Raw genomic sequence first — 26,474 nt, 5'->3', positions numbered from 1 at the left:
TTAAATTTAACAAATAAATCTGCAATACAAAGTAAGCCTTGGCGAGGGTGACCATGTCAACGATCAGCAGTTGGAATAAAAAAAGAAACAACCCCTGGTACATAGAATCTCTACAGTGCAGAAAAAAGGCCATTTGGCCCATCAGGTCTGCACTGACCTTCTGAAGAATATTCCAGCCAGAAACAGCTTTATCCCATATCCCTGCAGTTCCATGGCAACTATCAGCATCTGGAATAAAAACCATCCTCTGATCTATAGTATCCCTACAGTAGAGGGAGAGGCCCAGTAAGCCTGCACCAACCTTCTGAAGAGCAGCTCAGCCAGACCCAACTCTATCCACACATTTCCCATGGCTAATCCACCCAGCCCTGTCCATCCCTGGACACTATGGGTGATTTGGATTAGTGGTGCTGGAAGAGCACAGCAGTTCAGGCAGCATCCAAGGAGCTTCGAAATCGACGTTTTGGGCAAAAGCCCTTCATCAGGAATAAAACGTCGATTTCGCTGCTCCTCGGATGCTGCCTGAACTGCTGTGCTCTTCCAGCACCACTAATCCAGAATCTGCAGCCATTGTTTTTACCTCTATGGGTGATTTAGCATGGCCATCCATCCAGACCTGCACAGCTTTGGACTGTGGGAGGAAACCGGAGCACCCGGAGGAAACCCGCGCAGACACGGGGAGAATGTGCAAACTCCACACAGACGGTTGCCCGAGGCTAGAATCAAACCTGGGTCCCTGACACTGAGAGGCAGCCATGTTCACCACTGAGCCACCGTGCCACCTACTTAAGGAAGGAAATCTGCCCTCCTTACCCGGTCTAGTATACACATGACTCCAGACCCAGGACAATGTGGTTGACTCTTAAATTCCCTCTGAACAGGCCAAGTAGGTCAAGTGGCAACTGGGGAATAGGCAATTAATGCTGGCCCCTTCCAGTAAAAGGATAAAGAGAAACAAGGTCACTTCATGTAGCTGTGAAATGTTGCTGTCTTGTTGCACAGCTGGTGGGGTGGGGTAGGATAGGATAGGGTAAGGAAGGGTGGGGTAGGATTGGATAGGATAGGGTAAGGTAGGGTGGGGTGGGGTAGGATAGGATAGGCTAAAGTAGGGTGGGGTGGGGTAGGATAGGGTAAGGTAGGGTGGGGTGGGGTGGGGTAGGATAGGATCGGGGAGGGTGGGGTAGGATAGGATAGGATAGGATAGGATAGGGTAAGGTAGGGTGGGGTGGGGGAGGGTAGGATAGGATCGGGTAAGGTAGGGTGGGGTGGGGTAGGATAGGGTAGGGTGAGTAAGGTAGGGTAGGGCGGGGCGGGGCGGGGCGGGGCGGGGCGGGGGAAGGAGGTCAGGGTGTCAAAAGCACTTCAACATTTGACGTTTATTTGAGCAAGCAGGACGCTGCTCCTTTAAATGTGGGAGATGCTGAGAGAGGCGGGGATTGGAATTGGCTCTTCCCTCTGCACGTTGCCTTGGATCGAGAGAGGAAGTGCAGCTCCCAACCTCGGTTTACTATTATATCAGTTTAAACAAAACCAGGGAGGAGAAATCGGCAGAGAGTGAAATTGACAGGGAGAGTGGAACTGACAGTGCATGAACCCGGGGATTTACAGCGGAAACAAGCTTATTGATTCACTCCTTTTTAAGTACAAGAGATCATTTGTTTGAAGCTTGCAACAAGAACAATTTCATTCGCTCTGGGAAGCTCCAATACTCTCTCTCTCTCACACACACACAGACATATCGAAGCCCAGGAGTTACTCTGTAACCTTGCGGAACTCCCGCTGGAAAGGACATTTGGATCCGATCAACCAGGTCTTTTTGCAGGGATTTGTAAGCGTGTGTATTAAATGTGAGACAAAGACTCGCCTCAAGAGCCACTCTGGTATACAATCCATTTGTTAAATTACTCACAAGGGGTCTGTGTACCTCTCCCCACCCCACCGAAATTCCTAAAAGGGGTTTGGATTTGTGGCTGTCAGAGAAACGCAGTCTGTGAATCAATCCGAGGTAAGTTTGCTGGCTTCCCCATCTCCCTTCCCCCCCCCCCCCCGCGCCACCTCTCTCTTTCCCCTCCCTCTCCCTCTCCCTCTCTTCTGTGTCGATTCTGCGTTCCGCTGCTTATTTCTTTCAGTCCTGTGTAGCTGGGTCAGGGTTAGTTTGTCAAGGTCCCACCAGCGTGTGGGTGGAATGCCTCTGTTTGTCTGTCATTCTTTTTTACGTTTAAATTGAGAACCGTCTCGTGATTTCTGCTGTGAATTCTTTTTTTTCCCGCTGATTATTGGGAGGGGAAATATATAGGGTCAGGTTTTATAAGGGGGTCAGGTTTTATAAGGAGCTCAGCGCGAGGTTCACTATTTGTTATACACCATTCTGTGTTTATCTATAATGCTCATGCTATTTTTCTAAGTGTGTATAATATACAGTCCATATTTTTGAGATGGAATGTGTATGTTCTCTCTGTGAAGGCTGGGTATTCAGATGTTCAGGCATTTGTAACTTGACCTGGTTTCCTGCTGATGACTCGGTGACCTGCTGGAGTGGAATTATTCAGTGCTGTGTATGTGTGTGAATCTCTGAGTGGGGATCAACTACAACTAGAGATGGTAAACCCCATGCCCTGTGAAGGTGTGCACTCATTGTATGGCTGGGCTGAGCAGAGAGAAAGGGTTCCTGGATCTGTTTGTGATTTGAGGGGGATCCTCTTCCCCCCCCCCCCCCCCCTTCGAATGTCCTGTAGCCCTGGCTCACTAGTTTAGGTTTGAGTTGATCTGGGTTCTAGTTCACGCTGTGGTTGTATCGTTGCTGGCCGCCTGTTCTCTGCTCCTCCTGCTTATTGAGTCTTGCATTATTCCACATCAAGAATTCTCTGAACCACCTTTCATGTTTTCATTGAGTCCACTTGCCTTCGATATTTGCCACCACCTGCCCCATTCTTCATCATTTTGCCCACTGTCCTCATTCTCAGTGATCCTTGGTGCCCTTTGTTCTGTATCTTCCTCATTCTCTTTCCTGCAAATCCTACTCTTTGCCACACGTGGCCTGGTATTATCATCTTGCCCCCCCAACCTCTATTGTGTTCTGTCCACTCTCTATCTCTCCCTCGCGTTTTCATTCCTGATTCTTGCCTGGAGTCAGGAGAGAAGAGGGGACTAGTTTCATTGATTACTACTCAATGGGTTGAAGGGTTGTTTTTTTTTTTTTGCTCCCTATAATCCTCTCCCACAAAATGCCAGGACGAGAGGGGGTTTGCTGCTGTTTTTGTTACAAAGCCCCAATTTCTCCCTTTGTCTTGTTTCCTTCTACCTATTGCCTTGGTGTGAGAATATTCAGTTAGAATGACTCAACATTGCAATATTGTGAATCACACTTTTTTTCCTCTCTCTCTGAGAATCCTTTTTTAAAAAAGTTCAATGGACCTTGAACATTTGGTGGCAAATTGGCATTGAAAGCACATGATGAGCTGAGGGGGAATAGCCTATCCTGAAGGATCAGGAGGAGATATTGGGAACACAGGGCCAAAGTATTGATTGTAAAGGTTGCCTCTAAGGAGAGATTAAAGGGGGAAAAAAGGTTTAGGGAGAGATTGTAGAGCTGGGAGCCAATTCAGCAGGAAGAGTGCCACAGAGGATGACAAAGTGAAACTCAAGGATGCACGTGACTCGTGAATTAAGACAGGGCACTAGCTACTGGACCAGCCTCCAGACCCCCCGGCTCCCATTCTGGGGCACAGGTTTGAGTTCCACCCAAGCGGATGGTCACTTGAATTCAGTAAAACGGAACTAAAAGCTGGTCTAATGGGGACCATGTAACCATTGTCAATTTTATTATAACAAGTTTGCTGTTTTTTTAGGAAAGGAAATCTGCCATCCTTACCTGGTCTGGCCCACATGTGACTCCAGAGTCACAGTAATGGGTTGGCTCTGAAATGTCCTGGTGATCGAATTAGTGCAACGGTAATTAAGGATGGGCAACAAATACCATCTTGTCCAGAGTTGACCAAGTCCAATATAAGAGTTTTTAAAAATTGGGACAAGTCCATTCAGTCCCTCAAGCCTGGCCTACCATTCAAAAGGTCACAGTTGATCTGATTGTAATCTCAAATCTGCCATCCCTTCTACACGATAATCATATTCAATCAAGAATTAGACCACAAAAACATCCAGAAAACCTTTTAATTCTGTTTCTCTCTCCACAAATGCTACCCAACTGGCGTTTCTCCAGCAATTTCTGTTTTTGTGGTTAGATTTCCATCATCCAGTTTTTTTTCTGGTTTATTTAAGAATCTAACTACCTGTTTTGCTTTTCAAGAAACATTAAATAACCCTGCTGACTGTGTTCATGACCCTTGCCAAGAGGAAAGAATTTGGAGAGAATGATTTGTATGGCTGTGGGAGGCTGTGTTGTTTAGGAGGCTTAGAATGTGAAAATGTGCTTTTAATGTTGTGATGCAAGAAGATGGCAACAGTCACTGATGACAGGCAAAAGTAGAACTCAAGGCTACCAATATGGGATAGTCATCATCAATAAATCGAACAGGAATTCAGAAGCAACTTCTTTCCCTAAAGAACAATGGGACTACCCTCCTACAAAGTGTGGGAGAAGTGAATAGTGTAGATGCACTTAAGAGAATGAGTGGGTAAAAGGGGTAACATTGAGGGTTACCATGCTGGAGGAGGAGGCATAAGAGGACCATAGATGTTAGCATACATTGGTTGGGCTGGATGGTCTTTATTTGGGGGTGGGATATGGTCGCAGGGTTTGCGAGGTTTCATGTGGATCACTGTTCTCCTCCTTCAAATGAAATCTGTGTCTTACAAGAGTCACTGACAATTCCTAATAGCTGCTCAACTTGCAGCTCTTCCTGTTTAGCTTAGGGATACAGCTGACTTCAATAATGTTAGCTGAGTGTTTTAGAGGAAGAGGGAGGGAGGGAAAGAGAGAGAGACACACACACTTGCAATGGCAGTGTGGGATATGTGTCACAAATGAAATGTGTAATTTCTAGTCTTTTATTCTTATGGCAACAGCAAACCTCTGTGAAGATTTGGGCCAAATGCCGGCAAATGGACCTAGATTAATTTGGGGTATCTGGTTGAATTGGGCGAGTTGGACTGAAGGGGCTGTTTCTATGCCTCTCAGACATGCCCTTACCTATAATGTGGCTTATTTTCCAGATGAAACATTCCCCACTTGCCTGGGTGGGTGCAGCTCCAACAACAACACAGGAAGCTTGATACCATCCAGGTCAAAGTAGAATGCTTGTTTGGCACCACATCCACAAACATCCCCTCCCTCCTCCACTAATGCTCAGTAGCAGCAGTGTGTACTATCTACAAGATGCACTGCAGAAATTCACCAAAGATTCTCGGGTAGCACCTACCAGACCATGACCATTTCCATCTAAAAGGACAAGGACAGCACATATATGGGAACACCACCCCATGCAAGCCACTCACTATCCTCACTTGGAAATATATTGCAGCACGTTTTACTGATGCTGGGTCAAAATCCTGGAATTCCCTCCTTAAGGGCATTGTGGGTTTACCTACAGCACGCGGACTGCAGCGGTTCAAGAAGGCAGCTCACCCCCCATCTTCTCAAGGGGTATCTAGGGGAGGAGAGCAATAAATGAAGCCAGCGATGTTGTCATCTTGTGGGTGACTATTAACCCATTTTTGACAGTGGATTTTTTTTAAGCCAAGATGTGATCAATGTCATGTCAGTGATACAGGATGGGTTTGGTGTGTCCTAACTACCCCCCTCCTCTGCTCTTTGTCATGGCGAACCTCTTGTGTGACTCCAGTTCTTTTTGATTGTAAATTGTTCCACCATTGGTGGTCATGCCTTCAGCAGCTTTGAATCCCAGGCTCTGCGATTTCCTCCCTCTCTGCTTTTCATCATTCCTTTTTTTTAAATTTAAAAAGGAATTCAGTTGCACTTTTCGTGACCTCCAGATGACCCGAAGCAGCCTTGAGTAAGAAACAGGATCATCAAATCACGTACTGCAAGATCCCACACCTAGCGATTGAGTTAATGACAGATCAACTGCCTGACCAATTTTACTGATGTCCACAACTCAACCCTCACATGACAGGATACTGGAGGGACTAGCCCTGCTCTCTGTCATAGTGTGCCCCTTTCCTGAGGGGAGTTGGGAAAGCCTCCATTTTATATCTGGAAAGCTCACACCTTTTGCAGGTGCAGCACACCTTCAGCAGTGAGTGTGTTAACCCTGCCATGATTGAAGCTCCAAAGCCCATCTTCAGCCCTGACCTGGAGTAGATGCTGCTTACCCACTGGGTCATGGCTGCTGCTGACACCAATGTCGCCTTGGGTGAGTTGAAATGTGTTTGGTAACATAGTGAGGATCTTCCACACCATTTGTCAGCCTTCACCGCCTTCTGGCATCTCTAATCTCCCAACAGACCATCAAAAAAAACCCAAGGGTAGTGTCACTAAATGCACCCCCACCCCCAACACCTCTGAATGGGTTTTGAGTTTGGTTCCCTCCCATACATGGACACGTTTTGGCCTCTAAGTCTCTAAGCAATTGATTTGCTTGAGCAGGACTGTTTTTGCACAGTAATCTTGACGTGAATTTTATTGCTTGGGGAAGGAGGAGAGATCATGTTAGGTAAGGAAACATCACAGAGATTGGTCTTGCTCTTCCTGGAGCAGAGAAGATTTGAGGTGACCTTTTTGGGGTGTTGATTATTGAGGCGTTCAGTGAACAACTTTGACAGGGTAAAGAGGGATATTCTGTTCCCAGTAGTTGGTATGACGTAACTCGGGGTCACAATTTCAGGATTGTCAGTGGGGGAGCTAGGTGTGAGAGAAGGAGAAACCTCTTTACTCAGCGTTTGTTAGGATTTGGAATGTGCTGCCTGGGAGAGTGGGGGCGTCTGATTCCGTAGGAGGTTTCAGGAGGATTACAGAGATAAAGTTGGAGGGTGGGATGAGCTGGGTGGTTGTTTTGGGAGCTGGTACAGACATGATGGGTCAAATGGCTTCCTTCTGTACTGCAAAATTCTATAAGTTAGAATGCCTACAGTTGGCGTTCCAGTGATTTTGAATTCTTCCTTTTGATGGCCATGCATTCAGCTGCCTGTGCCTGATCCTCTGGACTTTGCTCGCCAAACCTTTCTGACCCCTTGACACCAACACCTCTTTTTTTCCCCCCCCCACCTCCCTTCTCTTCCCCCCCCCCCCCCAACGCCACCACCACCACCACGTCGCCAGGCTCTCTCTTTGACATCAGTCCTGACAAACCCCCACTATCCCAACTTATGGTCCCTTGTCCTGCCATTATATATAATTCTTTTTGTGGGATGTGGCATCATTGGTTGTCCGTCCCTACTTGCCCTTTGAGGAGGTGATAGTGAGCTGCCTTTGTCAGCCACTGCAGTCCACCTGCTGTGTGCGGACCCACAATGCCCTTAAGGAGGGAATTCCAGGATTTTGACCCAGTGACGTTGAAGGAACTGTGATGCATTTCCAAGTCAGGATGGTGAGTGGTTTGGAGGGGAACTTGCAGGGGGTGGTGGTCACATGTATCTGCTGCCCCTGTCCTTCAAGATGGAAGTGCCCATGGGTTTGGAGGGTGCTGCCTGAGGACCTTTGGTGCACTTCTGCAGTGCATCATGTAGACAGTACACACTGATAATACTGAGCATCAGTGGTGGAGGGAGTGGATGCTTGTGGATGTGGTGCCAATCAGGTGGCTGCTTTGTCCTGGATGGTGTCAAGCTTCAGGAGTGTTGTTGGAGCTGCAGCCATCCAGGGAAGTGGGGAGTATTCTATCACACTCCTGACTTGTGCCTTGTAGATGGTGGACAGGCTTTGGGGAGTCAGCGGGTGACTTACTTGCTGCAGTATTCCTTGCCTCTGACCTGCTTTTGTAGCCACTGTTTTTGGTGAGTCCAGGTGAATTTCTGGTCCATAGTAACCCCCAGGATGTTGTTAGTTGGGGGGACTCAATGATGGTAACACCATTGAATGTCAAGGGGTGGTAGTTAGATTGCCTGTTCTTGATGATGGTCATTGCCTGGTTTTTGTGTGGTGTGGATGTTACTTGCCAATTGTCAGCCTGAGCCTGGATATTGTCCAGATCTTGTGCATTTTGAACATTGACTGTTTGTTTGTTTCAGTATCTGAGGAGTCTCAAATGATGCTGAATATTGTGCAGCCTTGTGGAGTTGTGATGTCAAATGTTTCGTAGTCAGTGCCTTGTGACATTTCATCTCCTTTTAAAGGCGCTGTGTAAATGTAAGTTGTGTGTCAGTTTGATTCCCATTGCATGTGTTGCCTGTTACAGTGTGCTCTCAAATCTGAAAGCAGCTTGCATTTATATAGCACCTTCTGTGTGGAATTTGAAGGTCACAGCCACTGAAGTTGTTTTCAGGTGTAGTCAATGTTATGATGTATAGGATGCGACAGTCAATTTTCACACCGTGAGCTTCCACAAATGGCAATGTGATAATAGCAGTTTAATTTTTATTTTAAATAATCTCTTGCTCATACAGTGCACACCTGACTGATACACATTACAGAACTGGAGTCTCATTTGCACTTCCTGAAAGTTACATGCTGTCACAGGCAAGAGTTTGACTCATTTAAGTAAAAGAACATGTTCAGACATTGCATCCTTGTGTGAAGTTAAAAAGAAAACAAACATTAGGGTCAGTTATTTTCTTGTGAATTCTCTATGGCTCTTTTTTTTTCTCTCTCTGGTGTACTATAAATTGCTGTTCCCTTTTGAAATTTGGCATTCTTGTGTCTGTTCTGATAGTCAAGTAACGGTAAAATCACCATCGATTACAACTTCTAGGGCTGCTGTCTCCTTAAAGAGAGGACAGGCTATTGTTTAACCTAAGGGTTACCTGCATAGATCATAGAATCCCTACAGTGTGAAAGCAGGCGATTCGGCCCATCGAGTCCACACTGACCCTCTGCAGACCATCCTACTGAGACCTATGGGCTACCCTATCCCGGCAGTTCCCACAGCCACTCCACCTAACCTGCATATCCCTGGACACTATGGGCAGTTTAGCATGGCCAATCTGCAGCTCCAACAATACTCCGAACCTGCACATCTTTGGACTTTGGGAGGAAACCCATGCAGACTTTGGGAGAATGTACAAACTTCCCACAGATAGTAGCACAAGATGAGACTCAACTGCAGGTCCCTGCACTGTGAGACAGCAGTGCTAACCACTGAGCCACTGTGTTGCCCCACGTGAAGGGGAAGACTAGGAGGGAGATTTCTTCATGGTATCCTCAGCCAGTGCAGGGATTGAACACATACTGTTGGCAATGCTCTGTGTCAGACATCAGCTGTCCAGCCAACTGAGCTAACCGATCCTGATGAGTGGAAGATGCAATAATTGGACACCATGCCTCCTCTTTTCAACTCGCTTAATCGGCATCTTTAAACCAAACTTAAGGGATAAGCTTGGGGAAGGATTCGGGAGAATTCTGTGCTGCTCCTGAAATTGGGAGAAAGTGAGGACTGCTGATGTTGGAGATCAGAGTCGAGAGTGTGGTGCTGGAAGAGCACAGCAGGTCAGGCAGCATCCGAGGAGCAGGAGAATCAATGTTTCCAGCATGAGCCCTTCTTCTTCGTTCCTGATGCAGGGCTGATGCCTGAAACGTCAATTCCCCTGCTCTTCAGATGCTGCCTGACCTGCTGTGCTTTTCCAGCACCACACGCTTGCTCCTGAAATTGGTAATTCTTTATGATGGCTGAGACTGGGCCTGAGCTTATTGTCTCATCTGAAAGGCAGCCCCTCCACCAGGGAATCTCTGCTTCAGTGCCACTCTGCAGTGTCAAGGTCAACTCTCTTCCCAAGCTCTCAAGTGGTTCTTCAAACAAAACTTTTTGATTTGGATGTGAAGTTGTCTCTGGCCACTCTACCACTGCTCCCTTGTATTGTCTGTGTCACTGGCTGAGAAGGCTTCAGCTTTGCCTCATGTGGATGGGTCTGAGGGGATTTGACTGGGTGGATGTCAAAATGATGTTCCCTGTTATGAGTGTCGCAAGCTAGGGACCTTGGCTGAAAAATAAGATTTAACTCCGACACACAAGTTTTTTCACTGGGCTTGCGGGTTTTAGGAATTCCTTTCCTTCCTTTTACAATGCAGAACATAGTTAAGGCAGAGGTAGATAGGTTCTTAATGAAAGATTATCAGGGGTGGGGGAACAAGTGGGAGAAACGCTGGAATGTCAAGCTGAGGTTAAAATCCGATCAGCCATCATCTCCATTGAATGGTGCTGCAGGTTTGAAGGGCCAAGTGGCCTGTTTGTGTATCTGACTGGTGAATTATTTTGGGTTGTGGATTGGATGTGTCTCTGGGTAACACCGCAGTGTTTACAGGCCATTCAGCCCGACTAATCCATGTCTGTGTTGGTGCTGCACACAAGCTGTCTCTTCTAACACTGTTGCTGAAATCTTCTGTTCCTTTCTTCCCCTACTCCCCCACTCCCTGCAGTTTTTAGTTTCACTGTCTGACCACTCTCTGAAGGAAGAGATATCCCCTCTATTCCTTTAAGAGAATTATTCATGGCTATCTTTGGTCCATCTCCTCCACGCTGACCAAGTTTCCTAGACTAAACTAATCCTGCTTGCCTGCATTTGGCCCATGTTTTGCTAAACCTTTCCTGTTCATCCACCTTTCCAAATGTCTTTTTGAATGTTGTTACTGTACCTCTGATAGTTCATGCCACATATGAACCACCCTCTGTGTTTTAAAAAAAAAGTTGCCCCTCTGGTCCCTTTTCAATCTTTCTCCTCACCTTAAAAATATGTCCCCTAGTTTTGAACTGCTCTACCCTAGGGAATAAGACCTTTGCTATTCACCTTATCCCTGCCCTTCATGACTTTATAAACCTGCTGTAAGGCCACCCTTCAGCCTCCTGTGCTCCAGTGAATCAAGTCCCAGCTTATCCAAACCCTGGTCTAACATATGAGGAACGGTTGAGGATCCTGGGATTGTATTCATTGGAGTTTAGAAGATTAAGGGGAGACTTAATAGAGACGTACAAGATAATACATGGCTTGGAAAGGGTGGACGCTAGGAAATTGTTTCCGTTAGGTGAGGAGACTAGGACCCGTGGACACAGCCTTAGAATTAGAGGGGGTAAATTCAGAACAGAAATGCGGAGACATTTCTTCAGCCAGAGAGTGGTGGGCCTGTGGAATTCATTGCCGCGGAGTGCAGTGGAGGCCGGGACGCTAAATGTCTTCAAGGCAGAGATTGATAGATTCTTGTTGTCTCGAGGAATTAAGGGCTACGGGGAGAATGCGGGTAAGTGGAGTTGAAATGCACATCAGCCATGATTGAATGGCGGAGTGGACTCAATGGGCCAAATGGCCTTACTTCCACTCCTATGTCTTATGGTCTTATCCAGCTTCTCCTTAAGCTCACTCTGACATCTCAGTTGAGGGTTTGGTTTCCATGTCATGTTGCCAACATGCACGAGTTGTTCTCCAGGCACTGTTCTGGGTAAAACTCCCACAAGGATAATCACAGGGAATTGAAAAAACGTCTGGCTTTTTTTTTGGTGTCACCTTTTTATTTTAACACACTTGTTAGTTAGCAAATCATTGAGAAAAGGCAGTTTGACAGGACAGGCCTGTAGTCCATCATGCAATGAGTTTTCCAGGAATGCTTTTGACTATGATTTGGAAACCACGGATAGGACAAAGAAATGTCACATACACAGTCTCCCAGGTACGACTTGCCTGATGGGGATTGGAGTGTTTGAATCTTTGACTGTGGGTGACAATAGACAATAGGTGCAGGAGTAGGCCATTCTGCCCTTCAAGCCTGCACCACCATTCAATATGATCATGGCTGATCATCCTTAAGGCAGCAACAGGATACTGATTATTTCCATAACCCTTGATTCCACAATCCTTGAGAGCTCTATCCAAGTCTTTCTTAAATGAATCCAGAGACTGGGCCTACACTGCCCTCTGGGGCAGAGCATTCCACACAGCCACCACTCTCTGGGTGAAGAGGTTTCTCCTCATCTCTGTCCTAAATGGCCTACCCCATATTTGTAAGCTGTGTCCTCTGGTTCGGGACTCACCCATCAGTAGAAACATGTTTCCTGCCTCCAGAGTGTCCAATCCTTTAATAATCTTATACGTCTCAATCAGATCCCCTCTCAGTCTTCTAAACTGACGGGTATACAAGCCCAGTCACTCCAGTCTTTCAACATAAGATAGTCCTGCCATTCCAGGAATTGACCTCGTGAACCTACGCTGCACTCCCTCAATAGCCAGAATGTCTTTCCTCAAATTTGGAGACCAGAACTGCACACAATACTCCAGGTGTGGTCTCACCAGGGCCCTGTACAGCTGCAGAAGAACCTTTTTGCTTCTATACTCAATCCCTCTTGTTATGAAGGTCAGCATGCTATTCGCCTTCTTCACTACCTGCTGTACCTGCATGCTTACCTTCATTGACTGGTGTACAAGAACACCCAGATCTCTCTGTACTGCCCCTTTGCCTAAATTGATTCTATTTAGGTAGTAATCTGCCTTCGTGTTCTTGCCACCAAAGTGAATAACCATACATTTATCCACATTAAACTGCATCTGCCATGCATCTGACCACTCACCTAACTTGTCCAGGTCACCCTGTAATCTCCTAACATCCTCCTCACATTTCACCCTGCCACCCAGCTTAGTATCATCAGCAAGTTTGCTAATGTTATTGCTAATACCATCTTCTATATCATTAACATATACTGTAAAAAGCTGCAGTCCCAGTACTGATTCCTGCGGTACCCCACTGGTCACTGCCTACCATTCCAAAATGGAGCCGTTTATCACTACTCTTTGTTTCCTGTCAGCTAACCAACTTTCAATCCAAGTCAGTACTTTGCCCCCAATACCATGCACCCTAATTTTGCTCACTAACCTCCTGTGTGGGACTTTATCAAAGGCTTTCTGAAAGTCCAGGTACACTACATCTACTGGATCTCCCTCGTCTATCTTCAGAGCTATATCCTCAAAAAGTTCCAGAAGATTAGTCAAGCATGATTTCCCCTTCATAAATCCATGCTGACTCTGTCCTATCCTGTTCCTACTATCCAGATGTGTCGTAATTTCATCCTTTATAATAGACTCCAGCATTTTTCCCACCAGTGAGGTCAGACTAACTCGTCTATAATATCCTGCTTTCTCTCCAACTCTTTCTTAAAAAGTGGTACGACATTAGCCACCCTCCAATCCGCAGGAACTGATCCCGAATCTATTGAACTCTGGAAAATAATCACCAACGCATCCACGATTTCTTGAGCCACCTCCTTCAGGACCCTGGGATGTAGACCATCAGGCCCTGGGGACTTATCAACCTTCAGACCTAACAGTCTGTCAACACCAAATCCTGGCAAATATCAATTCCCTTCAGTTCAGGTCCTTCAGCCACTGTTACCTCAGGGAGATTGCTTGTGTCTTCCCCAGTGAACACAGATCTGAAGTACCAATTCAATTCTTCTGCCATTTCTTTGTTCCCTGTAATATATTCCTCTGTTTCTGTCTTCAAAGGCCCAATTTTAGTCTTAACCATTTTTTTGCCTTTCACATACCTAAATAAGCTTTTACTATCCTCCTTTTATATTATTGGCCAGTTTACCTTCGTCCCTCGTGGTTTTTGTGTGTGTGTGTGTGTGTATACACAATTTAATGCAGTTTCCTAAGATTGTTGAATCCTGAACCTCAAGACCGAGGTCATTTGGTCCATCAAGTCTGTGTGTAACATCCAAGAACAGTCCAATTCAGTCCCATGCCTTTTATAACCTGTTCCCTGTAACTTCTCAAAATGGCCAATTTAAAGACCTCTCTTTTTCCCAAAATTTTTCTGTAGAATCAGACTTAACCAGCCTTTCAAATAGTTATAGCAATGTGTGGTGAAGAAATATTCACTGCTGTCCAGTGTTTTTCTCAGTTATATATTTTAAATCCCTGCCTCTTGTTGTTGACCTATCTGTCAGAAGAAAGGGTTTCTTCCTGCTGGCTCTCTGAGGAACCGAAATCTCTTTTCAGAGGTGATTTAAAAAAAAATCGCTTCCTAGCCCTCTGTGTTTGGAATCAAAGCATCCCAGCTGAACTCTGACATTGGGTCATGTCTGGTATTGTTCTGGTAAATCTTGCCACACTTCCCAAAGCAAGGTCAATGAATACAAAAAACATGAACACTTGTTAAACGTTTTCCAAATGACTGGCTCAGCTTTAGCTGGAGTATTTCTTTTGCACTTTAATTGGATCTGGGTGTCACTGCCTGAGCTAACATGTATTGCCGTCCCTAGTTGCCCCTTGAGAAGGTGGGGGTGAGCTGCTGCCTTATCGGCTACAGTCCATGAGCTGTAAGTTGAGCCACAATGTCCCTGGGGAGGGAATTCCAGGATTTTGACCCAGAGACCGTGAAGGAGATATACAGTATTTCCAAGTCGGGATAGTGAGTGGCTTGGAGGGGAACTTGCAGGGGCTGGTGTTCCCATGTACCTGCTGCCTTTGTCCTTCTAGATGAAAATAGTCATGGTTTAGGAAGGTGCTGTCTGAGGATCTTTGAATTTCTGCAGTGCATCTATCTTGTAGATAGAACACAGTGCTGCTATTGAGTGTCAGTGATAGAGGGAGTGGATGTTTGTGGATGTGGTGCCAATTAAGTGGGCTGTGTGGTCTGGTTGGAGCTGCACCCATTCAGGCAAGTGGTGAGTATTCTATCACACTCCTGACTGGGGCAGCCAAAGGTATTCTGAATTCCTCCCACAGTCCAAAAATGTGCAGGTTAGGTGGATTGGCCATGGTATATATGGGGATGGGTTGGGGAGTGTGCATCTGGGTGGGATGCACTTTGAAGGGTTGGTGCAGACTTGATGGACCAAATGGCCTCTTTCTGCTCCTTAGGGTATCTATGATTCTACCTGTAGATGGTGGACAGGCTTTGGGAGTCTGGAGGCCATGTATTGGCTGCACAGGATACCTTCCTTCACCTGCTCTCGTATCCATGGTATTTCTGGCTGGTCCATGTGGATGGATACCTTGCGATTGTGAGGAAGTGCTCCACAATCTCCAGATCCACAAAGGGCAAAGCTCCACAAACTTGCTTCAAGTGTCCGGGTGCAGAGACCAGAGGCTAACCATCATGTCTCTGTTCTTTACCGTGAGAGTGCTGCTGGAGGCTTGATCAAGCCTGACAACCCAAAGGGAACGGGCAACAAATGATGGTCTTACCAGCAATGGCCAATCTCTCCATGAACTTGACAAAAGGACAATCCACACAGCTAGCTGGAGCCTGAGGCCTGCTGGTTGTGTGCAGTTCAGTGACTCAATCAACATGAGGAGGCCTTGTGTTTGATGGTTTGTTTGTTTGTTTGGCGATTTATGGTAATGGAGTTGAGGAAGCCAGTCTGTGAGACAGTTGGTTGTGTTTTGGTTTGCTCAGGGGGAAGCTCAGTATTTTGGGGGAGTCTGTGCTGGGCACTTCACCACGTGCTACGTGTGCCCCTTGTGTGAACCCTTGTAGATAAATGGATTGAAATCGGTTTAAGTTAAACAGCGAGCCAGCATTAGTATACCATCTGTTACAATATTCTTGGTGGTGAGACTCTGATAAGACTTTAAGTCACAGTTAAATCCAGCTCAGTCCCTGAGAGTGGACGTCAAAGATCCCACAGCCGCATTTTCAAACATGTACTGCCCCTGCCCCACCCCCACACCACACCCCGCCCCATTCTTCCCTGGGTGGCCTGTTCAATATTTACCCCTTGACAATGATACTGAACCAGGTTATGCTTGCGAGTAGGTTTGCTATTTGTGGGGGCCTGCTGTGCACAATTTGGGCTCCGGCTTTCCGAGATGGCAGTGGTGACTGCACCGAAAAAGCAACTCATTGGTGCTGAGGTGTTTCAGCTCTCCCTATGTAAGGTGCTACGTAAGTTCAGAATCAGGTTGCAGCACTTTTAATACAATAACATGCAGCAGGTCTGTGCTTCAGCTCCTGATATAGATATTATTTACCTTGGGGGTACTGTAACTCCAACTTGTCTTAAGGATTCTGACTGAGTGTGGCACCCCCACCTCCATGTAAAATGAAAATAATTATAAGATTTTAAATAATAGCTTTCTGGTGACTGAGCCAGCCAGTTAAATATCTGATCTGTATCAGATTGACCAGCTTTCTTAAACCAGTAATTGTGTTTGTTTAATTACCAAAACCAAATGTATTCAAGGAAAATGAAATAATTGGATAAGGAACATGGTGACAGGTCTAAAAGTATGCATGTTTCTCTTTCTGAATCTTACCAAAACACACACACACACGCAGACAAACATTTGTCAGTCAGCGAGATAGAAAAACAGGTTTCTCTGCACAGTTTGATTTTCTGAAAACAAAATTTCTGACTGACAATCCATAGATAATTGCTGACTGGCAGATTTCACTCTGATTTTTCTCATTCATTCTGCGCAATGAAAAATACTATTTTGTTTCAAAATTTAAAAATAATTAAACTTTTTTTTACACCTGCCGATTACATATTTTCATTCAATTCTTATTATATTTGTGTTTTGCAGGTTTAGAGTACCTTGAACGTAGAGTCCTAGGTAGATAGGATAATGAAGAAGGTGTTTGGTGTGTTTGCCTTTATTGGTCAGTGCATTGAGTACAGGCGTTGGGAGGTTAGGACATTGGTTAGGCAACTTTGGGAATATTGTGTACAATTCTGGTCTCCCTGCTAGAGCAAAGATGTTGTGAAACCTGAAAGGATTCAGAAAAGATACACAAGGTTGTTGGAGAGTTTGAGCTACAGAGAGAGGCTGAGGCTATTTTCCCCTGTGGGGTGATCTTATAGAGGTTTATAAAATCATTAAGGATGTGGACAGGGTAAATAGACAAGGTCTTTTCCCAAGGTGGGGTTGGGGGTGGGGGGTGGTAGTCCAAAACTAGAGGGCATAGGTTTAAGGCTAGAGGGGAAAGATTGAAAGGGACCCAAGGGGCATTTTTTTTTTGATGCAGAGGGTGGTGGAGGCTGGTACAATTGCAACATTTAAGAGGCATCTGGATGGGTATATGAATAGGAAGGTTTGGAGGGATATGGGCTGGGTGCTGGCAGGTGGGACTGGATTTACTTAGGAAATCTGGGGTTGGCATGGAAGAGTTGGACCGAAGGGTCTCTTTCTGTGCTGTATAACTCAGTGACTCTATATTTCCCTGCTTTTCTTTTGGTAATGTGTCAAGAATGGAAAAATAAATATTTGGCAGTGGGTTATTCCTTTGAAGGTATAAAGATGAAACCTAAATCGTCTAGAGTCTGTCGCTGTGATGTTTTACCATATGCGGTCAAATCACTTATCAAGTTTGGTTGTGTCTGGAGTCTTTGCAGACCTGGCTTGCTCAGGAAATAGTGTTTCAAAGTTCCTTCAAATGTTTTCTCAGAAGAAAGAGATTTCACCCTAAACTTGAGACAGTGTTGTCTTCAGAGATGGAGACAGCAGCTGGGCAGCCCCTGTGGGTTTCCTGTCCTCCAAAATGGACAAAATAAGGCTGTGGCCTTTTTAAAAACAGCCCCTTATTTTGGGTGGGGGCATGAAACAACAGTTAGTTCTTGTCATGAGATATCTTTTGGAACCCTTGTTCAAAATAAATCTCCATCGTCTACTGTGACCTTTTAATGATCTCTTTCAAAGGAACCACTCTACTCAAAATGTCAAAATAAATCAATTTTTCCTCAAAATTTAAGTCGTCCAAGACACATTTGTCTATGTAACAAAAGCGATTCGGGTGCTCTTGTTTTGAAACGGCGTAAATTTATCAACCTTTTGGTCTCTGTGTTGCTGTTTGCACTTGATCTATATAGGGCACCGTGCAGTGTGAATTAATTAATTTGGTAATCAAATCCTTCATGAATTATTGAAGAAATTGATGGAAATGTTGAGCTGTGTGTGTTCTGAGGATAATCACTGTCTCTATTCAACAAGAGTTTATCATTGTGCAGACTGCATTGATATCATAAATGGTGGGGTGGGGGAGGAATAGTTACCAGCTTGAAGCAGGCAATGACACGGTTTGGTCTTTAATATTTGTGCTAGCTCTTTGGAAGGGCTTTCAAATTAACCTTGCTGTCTTACAAATGTTTCTTTGTTCTTATTTTAATTTTGTCAGTTGTGCTCATGAAGGTCACTGACTGACTTCTTCTCCTTCCACCTTTTTATAACTGTGCATTTCAGATCCAGAAGTTTGTGTCTTTTTAAAACAATTCTCCTTTCATTCCCCTTCTCAGTGAGTCAGTGGTCTTATGGGTGTCACCGGCTAGGCCAGCATTTATTACCCCTTCCTAATTGCCCAGAGGGCAGTGACGAGTCTGGATTCACCTGTAGGCCAAACCATGGAAGGACAGCAGTTTTCTGTGACCTGGAAGGACATTGGTCACACTGTGGTTTTGTTTCCTGACAATGGTTTTGTGGCCATTATTAGACTCTTAACTCCAGACTATATTAACTTTCAAACTATATTTGATTGAAATTAGATTTGAACCCTGGATTAGCTGGGTTTAGTCGTCCAATGATAAGACCACGATGCCATCGCCTCTGTCATGCTTAATGGTTTAAAAAAAAGCTGTATATCTCCATATCAGGAGGTACATGGTGGGCACGAGCTGACAATTGCGTGTCGGCTCTCAGCACCCCTCAACGAGTGAGTGCTCCTTTTTAAACTGAAAATCGAACTGGACCAGCCAGGTAAACGCTGTAGCTGATCAGACACTCTTGTGGTGCAGTGGAGTCTGCATCAGAGGTGTGTGATTTAAAAACCTTCTCTAGCACTGAGAGAGAGAGGATCAGCCACGATGGTTTTGGATAGTGGAACAGGCTTAATGGCCAGCACCCGTTCCTTGTTTCTCTAGGTTGTGGACTCTGCAGGGACTGAGGCACCTTCAAACACCTGAAACCTATTCCACCATCTCCCAGTCACCAGTTTATTTGCTCCACTGATTGAGACTCCAACAACACCTGAGAAGCTTGACACCATTCAGAAGGAAGAAGCCTGCTTGATTGGCAGCACATCCAGAAGCATTCACTCCCTCCTCCACCACCAATGCTCAGCAGCAGCAGTGTGTACCATCTACAAGATACACAGAAGAAATTCGCCAAAGATCCTTAGACAGCATCTTCCAAACCCATGATCATTTTAATCTTGAAGGACAAGGGCAGCAGATACATGGGAACACCACCCCCTGCAAGTTCCCCTCCGAGCCACACTCCATTCTGACTTTGGGTTGTATCGGTCCTTTAGTGTTGCTGGGTCAAAATCTAGGGATTCCCTCCTTTTTTAATGGCATTCTGGGTATCCCTACACCATAGGGATACAGCTATTCAAGAAGGTAGTACGCTACCACCTTCTCCAGGATAGTTTTGGATAAGTCTAGCCAGTGACTTGTGCATCCCCCCCCCCCCCCTCCCAAACTAACATCCTTTCACAGCACTGCAGTGTTCACCTGAAATGGGGCTGTGACAAAATCGTTCAGACTCTGGCTGCAAGCATGTTGATGGTCACTGGATGTAAGCTGGGAGGAAGGGGAGCACACTAAATAGCCTGTAATAGGGGCTATGAAAACACTAATCTAAGCCTGCCGGTGTTCAGATTGTAGTGACATATTGCTGGTTGAGCCATGGCTTAGTTGGTGGAACACTTTCACAATTAGCCTTGTGGATGTGGGTAAAAATATTCTGTATACATCTGTATGGTGAACCTTGCAGATATTGTGTATGTCCAAACAGTTAAATTTGACTCCAGTGGGTAGGACTTGATGGTACTTCACCAGGATTCAGGAAATGCAGCATCCATGTAACTAAATGCACAGAAAGAATTGCATTTGTATAGTGCCATTCTCCACCTTAGGACATCTGACAGCACTTTAGAGTCAATCAAGTACCTTTTTTATTTTCCTTGAAGTGTGGTCCTGTTTAAATCTGTTTAAAATGTGGAGAAATTGCATCTTGCAAGGGTGATTTTAAGGCTTGTGAGAGATTACAGGCAGTCCTTGGGTTGTGTTTGGGTTCTGATCTGGCTTCTACTTGTAGTCATGTAGAACAATGAAAAGCAGATGTTTACACGTATGTGAAATGTTCATATGCCTTTTAAAATGTAGAAGTGTTCAGGATTGCGGTTATGAGTACGTGCATTAATAAGTTCAGTGCTCGCAATCAGGAGCAACTGTGTTTATTTTAGACTTTGGGCTTTGATCTAGTGGCATGTGGGTTTTGGTTGGGGTGTTTGAAAGGGCTTAATGATTAAATTGTTTCTAGAGCCATATTTTATTTCAAAACTGGTACGAGGAGGCAGAGTCCCTGTGGTGCTGATGGAATTGCTTTGCAATGGGAGAGATTTACAACAGGTCACAGCTTTGAGGAGCATGAGCAGGCTTTATGTTTAGAAGGGGAACAGGATTGTTTTATGCCAGGAGGGTGGACTAACCCATTTCTATTAAATACTAGAGAAGTCTCTGTGTCCATTTCTTATCATGTCTATATCCACCCCCATCACAAATCTTAGTCCATCATGAAGTTGTGCCGTTGGAATGCAAGATTGTATTACCACAGCTGAATTGTTATAAAAATGAGGTCATTTGCTAAACACATATTTATTTTGCAATTGCTCGTATGATGCATTGTTTTGAGTTGAGCCTCACACATGCTGATGGCTTAAGTTCTGGGGGAGACAGCCTGTGGTTTTAAGGAACTGTTGTCTTGCTTTCCAATCTTCAGTAGCTCAAGGGAGGAAGATGACCTTTGCAATCTGTAGTTTAACTGGCTAACCGACTGATCCTTAGAAATTTCTTCATTAAACTGCGGCCTCTCCCATATCCTAGCATTCCTCACATCCTGTTTATCCATTCTTTCCCCCACCCCCAAATCCGCTCATTAATCTGTGTTGTCTGCAGTGTCAGCGACACTTCAATTTTATGAGAGTCTCATCCTCCTTCTCAAATGTTTCCATGTAATCACCATCCTCACCACCCCACCCATTTCTGTCATCACTTCCAGCCCCATCATCCTTTTTAATTCTGACTTCACCCAACCCTGTTTTTATTTTAAAATAAAAACAAAGTATTGGAGAAATGCAGCAGATCTGGCAGTGTCTCTGGAGAGATAAAGTTAACATTTTTGAGACACTTCATACGGTCAGAGTCGTAGGGATCTACAGCCTGGAAAAGACCCTTCAGCCCATAGAGTCTGTGCATGTCAAACACAGTGACCTAACTATTCCAATTTTATTTTCCAGTACTTGCCCTATAGCCTTGCATGCCATTAGCATTGCAAATGCTCATCTCCATACAACTACAATGTGATGAATGTTGAGTGTGTGGTGCTGGAAAAGCACAGGAGGTCAGGAAGCATCAGATGAGCAGGAGAATTGATGTTTCAGGAATGTGAAAGGCTTGATGAAGGGCTTATGCCCGAAACATTGACATTCCTGCTCCTCTGCTGCCTGACCGGCTGTGTTTTTCCAGCATCACACTTTTTGACTGACTTTCCAGCATCTGCAGTCCTCACTTTGTCTATCTGTATAAAATGCTAGTTAGGCCACAGCTGGAGTATTGTGTGCAGTTCTGGAATCCACATTCAAGGAGGGATGTGATTGCACTGGAGAGGATGTGGTGGAGATTTACCAGGATGTTGCCTGGGCTGGAGAGTTTATGAAGAGAGATTGGACAGACTGGCATTGTTTTCCTGAGAGCAGAGGAGATTGAGAGGGGGCATGGTTTGCCATGCGTAAAATTTTATGAAGGGCATTGATAAGGTAGATAGGGGCACAAACTTTTTTTTCCCTTTGGAGGAATCAATGACTGGGACAAAAGTTTAAAAGTAAGAGGCAGGAGGTTTATAGGGAATGTGGGGGAAAAAGGTTCCTACCCAGAGGGTGGTGGGAATCTGGGACTCACTGCCTGTGAGGGTAGGAGACACAGACATATTCATCACCTTTAGGAGGAAGTGACCACTACAGAGTAGAGAGTGTGGTGCTAGAGAAGCACAGCTGGTTAGGCAGCATCCGAGGAGCAGGAAAATCAACATTTTAGGCATAAGAAGGGCGTTTTTTTTTCCAGGCTGTCCTCTTGGTCATCTCTCTCCAACCCTCCCTCTATCCTCTTAAAGTGCCCTAATATCTCGCTGTCTGATTTTGGCAAAATGTTTTGGTTGATTATTATTTTTGGAAAGCACTTTGGGATAATATGCAACAATGTTTTAAAAACACAAGCCATCATCTTTTTTTCTATGTTTAGAAATAGGAAGCAGCAATACCTGATGAAGGGCTTATGCCTGAAACATCGATTTTCCTGCTCCTCGGATGCTGCCTGACCTGCTGTGCTTTTCCATCACCACTCTGACTCTGATCTCCAGCATCTGCAGTCCTCACTTTCTCCTAGTAGTAATGCCTATGCTACCAAGCACTGCCTTACTATCATAAGACACCCTCTATGTATGATGGAGAGAGAGATTTTACTATGAACTTGCATACAGATTCCTTTTGCTCCCTGTCACAGTTAGAATCGTCAACCTGCTACATCAAAGAAGCAGGTCATACTGGCGCTCTGAAGAGCATGCCACCCAAACCCAGGCTATCCTTGTAATCCTGCAATTCCTATGGCTAATCCACCCAAGCCTGCGCACCTTTGGACTGAGGGAAGAAACCCATACAGACATTGGGAGAACATGCAGACTTTACACTGACAGTTGCCTGAGGCTGGAATTGAACCTGGTTTTGTGATGCTGTGAGGCAGTGGTGCTAACTACTGAGTCATTTCTCTCCTCCTCTTACCCTACCTCCCAGAACAAACCCAGTTACAATTAAACTTCAGTTGATCATTGTCTAACCTGTTAACTCTTCATTACTTATTCCTAACTGCTTTGGCTAATGAAGAGTTAATAAGTGATATTCCACCCTCCCCGCCCCGTCCCGTCCCGTCCCGTCCCTTCCCTGAGAAGTCATTACTTTGTCCTACTTTTAGAAGTATAATTGTCTTGGGAAGAGACGTTAACTGAAGAAATTACATGGAGCAATTGTTGGTGAGAATAGATGTTTTGAATCTTTTTTTTCCCTTATTTGAAATAATTACAGAGGCTGGTATCCTGTCACCCTTTATTTATTGTGAACAGTACACAGAATGTAGTCAGCCAGCTTGGAGTCAGTCCCTAAACTGAGGAGATGTGAAGTGCCCTGTTTATATTGATTGGCTAATACTTCCTGATTGGGGGTTATCCACCTGGTTCCAATCAATACACTGACCATTGTGATAAGGCTGTTTCAGCGTGTTCTTATCCCATGTCAAATGGTTATATTTCTTCACACAAACTGAGTAAATCAGTAAGATCGTGGGGTGACACAGTAGCGCAGTTGTTGGCAATGTGTCCTCAGTGCCAGGGACCCGGGTTCAATTCCAGCCTTGGGTTACTATCTATGAGCAGTTTGCACATTCTCCCTGTTTCTGTGTGGGTTTCCTCCGTTTTCCTCCCACAGTCCAAAGATGTGCAAGTCAGGTGAATTGGCCATGCTAAGTTGTCCATAGTGTCAGGTGCATTATTCGGGGTAAACCTAGGATAGGGTACAGGAATGGGTCTGGGTGGGTTACTCTTCAGAGTGTCGGTGTGGACTTGCTGGGCTGAAGGGCATATTTCCGCACTGTAGGGGAATCTAATCTAATCATCTCTCTAATTTCACATCCTCATGGGAGAATATAATGTTGTGGAAGTGTCACTGGATTAGTAATCCAGAGGGGCAGGCTCATGCTTTGGGGACATGGGTTCAAATCCTACCATGGCCACTGATGGAATTTAAATCCCTTCACTAAATGTGAGTAGAAAATTAGTCTATAATGCTAACCATAGCAAATATCATCAATTGCTGTGAAAACCCAACTGGTTCATTAATATCCTTTTATGGGGAGGTACATGATATTAGGGAGGTCATGGCCTGGTGTATTTTTCCTGGATTAACAGTCTAGCAACCTGGTCATGTTCTGGGGATCCAAAATGACTAGAAAATGGTGGAATTTGAATTTAATAAATACCTGGAATTAATCTGTTGACCATGACTGTTGGAAAAACACATCTGGCTCACTAATGCCCTTTTAGGGAAGGAAACTCCATCCTTGCCTTGTCTGACCTGTATTTGACTCTGGATCCACAGCTTTGTGGGTGACTCCTAAACTGCCCTCTGAGTAATTAGGGACGAGCAATAAATGCTGGCCTAGCCAGTGACACTCACATCCCATGAATTAATTTGGGAGGTAAAAAAAACTGCTCTCCTTACTTGGTCAGGCCTACACGTGACTCCAGACCCACAGCGATTTGGTTAACCGTAAAGTGCTCTCTGAAATGTCCAAGCAAGTTTAAGGGCTGGGTCACAAACGCTGGCCCTGTCAGCGTTGCCCTTATCCCATGAAAGAACAATTTCATAAAAAGCCACTGAGGAGTGTTTAGCATGTGGAGCTTTCGTCTACAGTCAGTAGCTGAAGCGAATAGTATTGCAATGCTCCTGAGGGAGGTTTGGCAAAATGCAGATCAGGGAAAGGAGCCACTGATGAAAACGGGCTATGGGGAGGCCTGTGTGACACACACGTACCAGTATTGACTAGACATTTGTATTTGTGATTCTGACAGATGGAATCGCGTATCACAGGGTCATTGTACTAGTATGTGAATTTCGTCAGTGTGAATTGACTATAACGCAATTGATGAATTGTGGATATTGTTTGGATAATGCAAACTTTTTTACTGGAGGGTTACAGTGACCTTCTACAACATGATTTCTATAGTGTGTTCCTCTGCAACATCATCGCAACTGTTGCGCTATAGCAGTATGACCTGTACCATTCAATCTGCTCCTGTCATCCCTCTCTCCATTAAGTTCTTGATCACCAGCACAGATGTGATGGTGGAACTTTTGTTTTGATTTGTCGATGGGTTGTGAGCATTGGCTGGGCCAGCCTCTATTGCCTGTCCCTAGTTGCCCTTGAGTCATAGTCATAGAGTTATAGAGATGTACAGCATGGAAACAGACCCTTCGGTCCAAAGCGTCCATGCTGACCAGATATCCAACTGATCTAGTCCCATTTGCCAACATTTGGTCCATATGGGTCAGCACCCTTCCTATTCATATACCCATCAGCCATCCAGCTTCCACCACATCCTCTGGCACCTCATTCCATATATTGAAGGTGGGAGTGAGCTGCCTTCTTGAACTTAGATTAGATTACTTACAGTGTGGAAACAGGCCCTTACCTACACTACAGGCAATTTAGGATGGCAAATTCACCTGACATGCACATCTTTGGACTGTGGGAGGAAGCCGGAGCACCCGGAAGAAACCCACGCAGACACGGGGAGAACGTGCAAACTCCACACAGTCAGTCGCCTGAGGCGGGAATTGAACCCAGGTCTCTGGCGCTGTGAGGCAGCAGTGCTAACCACTGTGCCACCGTGCCGCCCACAAACTGCAGCAGTCAATGTGGGCTGTGGGTTGACACATAATGGCTTAGGGAGGGCATTTCAGGATTTGGATCCAGCGATACTGACGGAACAGCGACCAGCACTACTACAGAGATTCTTGTTACCTAGTATGGTGATGAAACATCTGAAAACAAATCTTCCAGCTCAGCGAGCTAACTTACATCCAGAACCTCAACCTGAGCTACAAATCTTCCCAAAAATTGCTAACAGCGATATATTTCCAAGTCAGAATGGTGTGTCGCTCAGAGGAGAACTTAGTGGGTGATGTTCCCATGTATCTGCTGCTCTTGTCCTTCTAGATTATACTGCTTGACACACACTGTCAGCTTCTAAACACAAACCTGAATAACCCTGTGCCTCATCTGAGGGCAGTCATTTTGAGTGGGCATCATGATGTCACCATCCCAAGCCTGGCAACATCAGATGGCTGGAAATGCCAGGAGATGCCGTGACCATGTGAATAAATAAAGAAAAGATTTGGGTTTATGGAATGGAGAGACAATTAAACAGTAAGTTTGAAACCCTTCTGAGTTGGATGGAAATCTGACAACCCACAATTCAGGAAAACGTTCTTGAGATTGAGTTGTAAGCCCGTAAGCTCAACCCCCTGAGTCTGTCCAATCATGGGTGCTCCTGGTTTTTTGCCTGGGACCCCTGATGTCTATGATCTGTAATTTCCGCCTGCAGAATTGGGTAAAAGGCACCGTTGAATCCATAAATGACAGCAGCGAATGATTTGCGAAGGACCAATTGTAGGCCTGGATTTCAATAAAAGATTCCGAAGTAAATATGGCCTCTTTATCACACGTCACCACTCCGTGATCCTGAGGCAGGTGTCAGAGAGAGGCCTTTACACGCTGAAGAGTTACTGCTCTGAGTTGTGCCGCAGTCTGCCTTTGTCAGCAAGGTTTAATCTTCTCTCAACTATATTTAGCATCAAGATCACTGCTGGCTTGTGT

At 45.2% G+C, this 26,474-nt stretch overlaps 1 protein-coding gene across 2 annotated transcripts in view; it reads left to right on the top strand.

The window, feature by feature from the left end:
- The first annotated feature begins 1,446 nt into the window (after nt 1–1,446).
- The window catches only part of LOC140481117 (glycerophosphodiester phosphodiesterase domain-containing protein 5-like), a 217,230-nt gene continuing 192,202 nt past the window's right edge, over nt 1,447–26,474 (top strand). For both annotated transcript variants that reach the window (XM_072576807.1, XM_072576808.1), the window contains exon 1: nt 1,447–2,005. The gene's annotated coding sequence lies outside the window, so the exon portion shown is untranslated. The remainder of the gene's footprint in view (nt 2,006–26,474) is intronic.

This window comes from Chiloscyllium punctatum, chromosome 9, assembly GCF_047496795.1.
Source record: "Chiloscyllium punctatum isolate Juve2018m chromosome 9, sChiPun1.3, whole genome shotgun sequence".
Lineage (NCBI taxonomy): Eukaryota > Metazoa > Chordata > Chondrichthyes > Orectolobiformes > Hemiscylliidae > Chiloscyllium > Chiloscyllium punctatum.
Note: the sequence above shows the minus strand (reverse complement) of the source record. Positions and strands in the feature narration are given on the sequence as shown.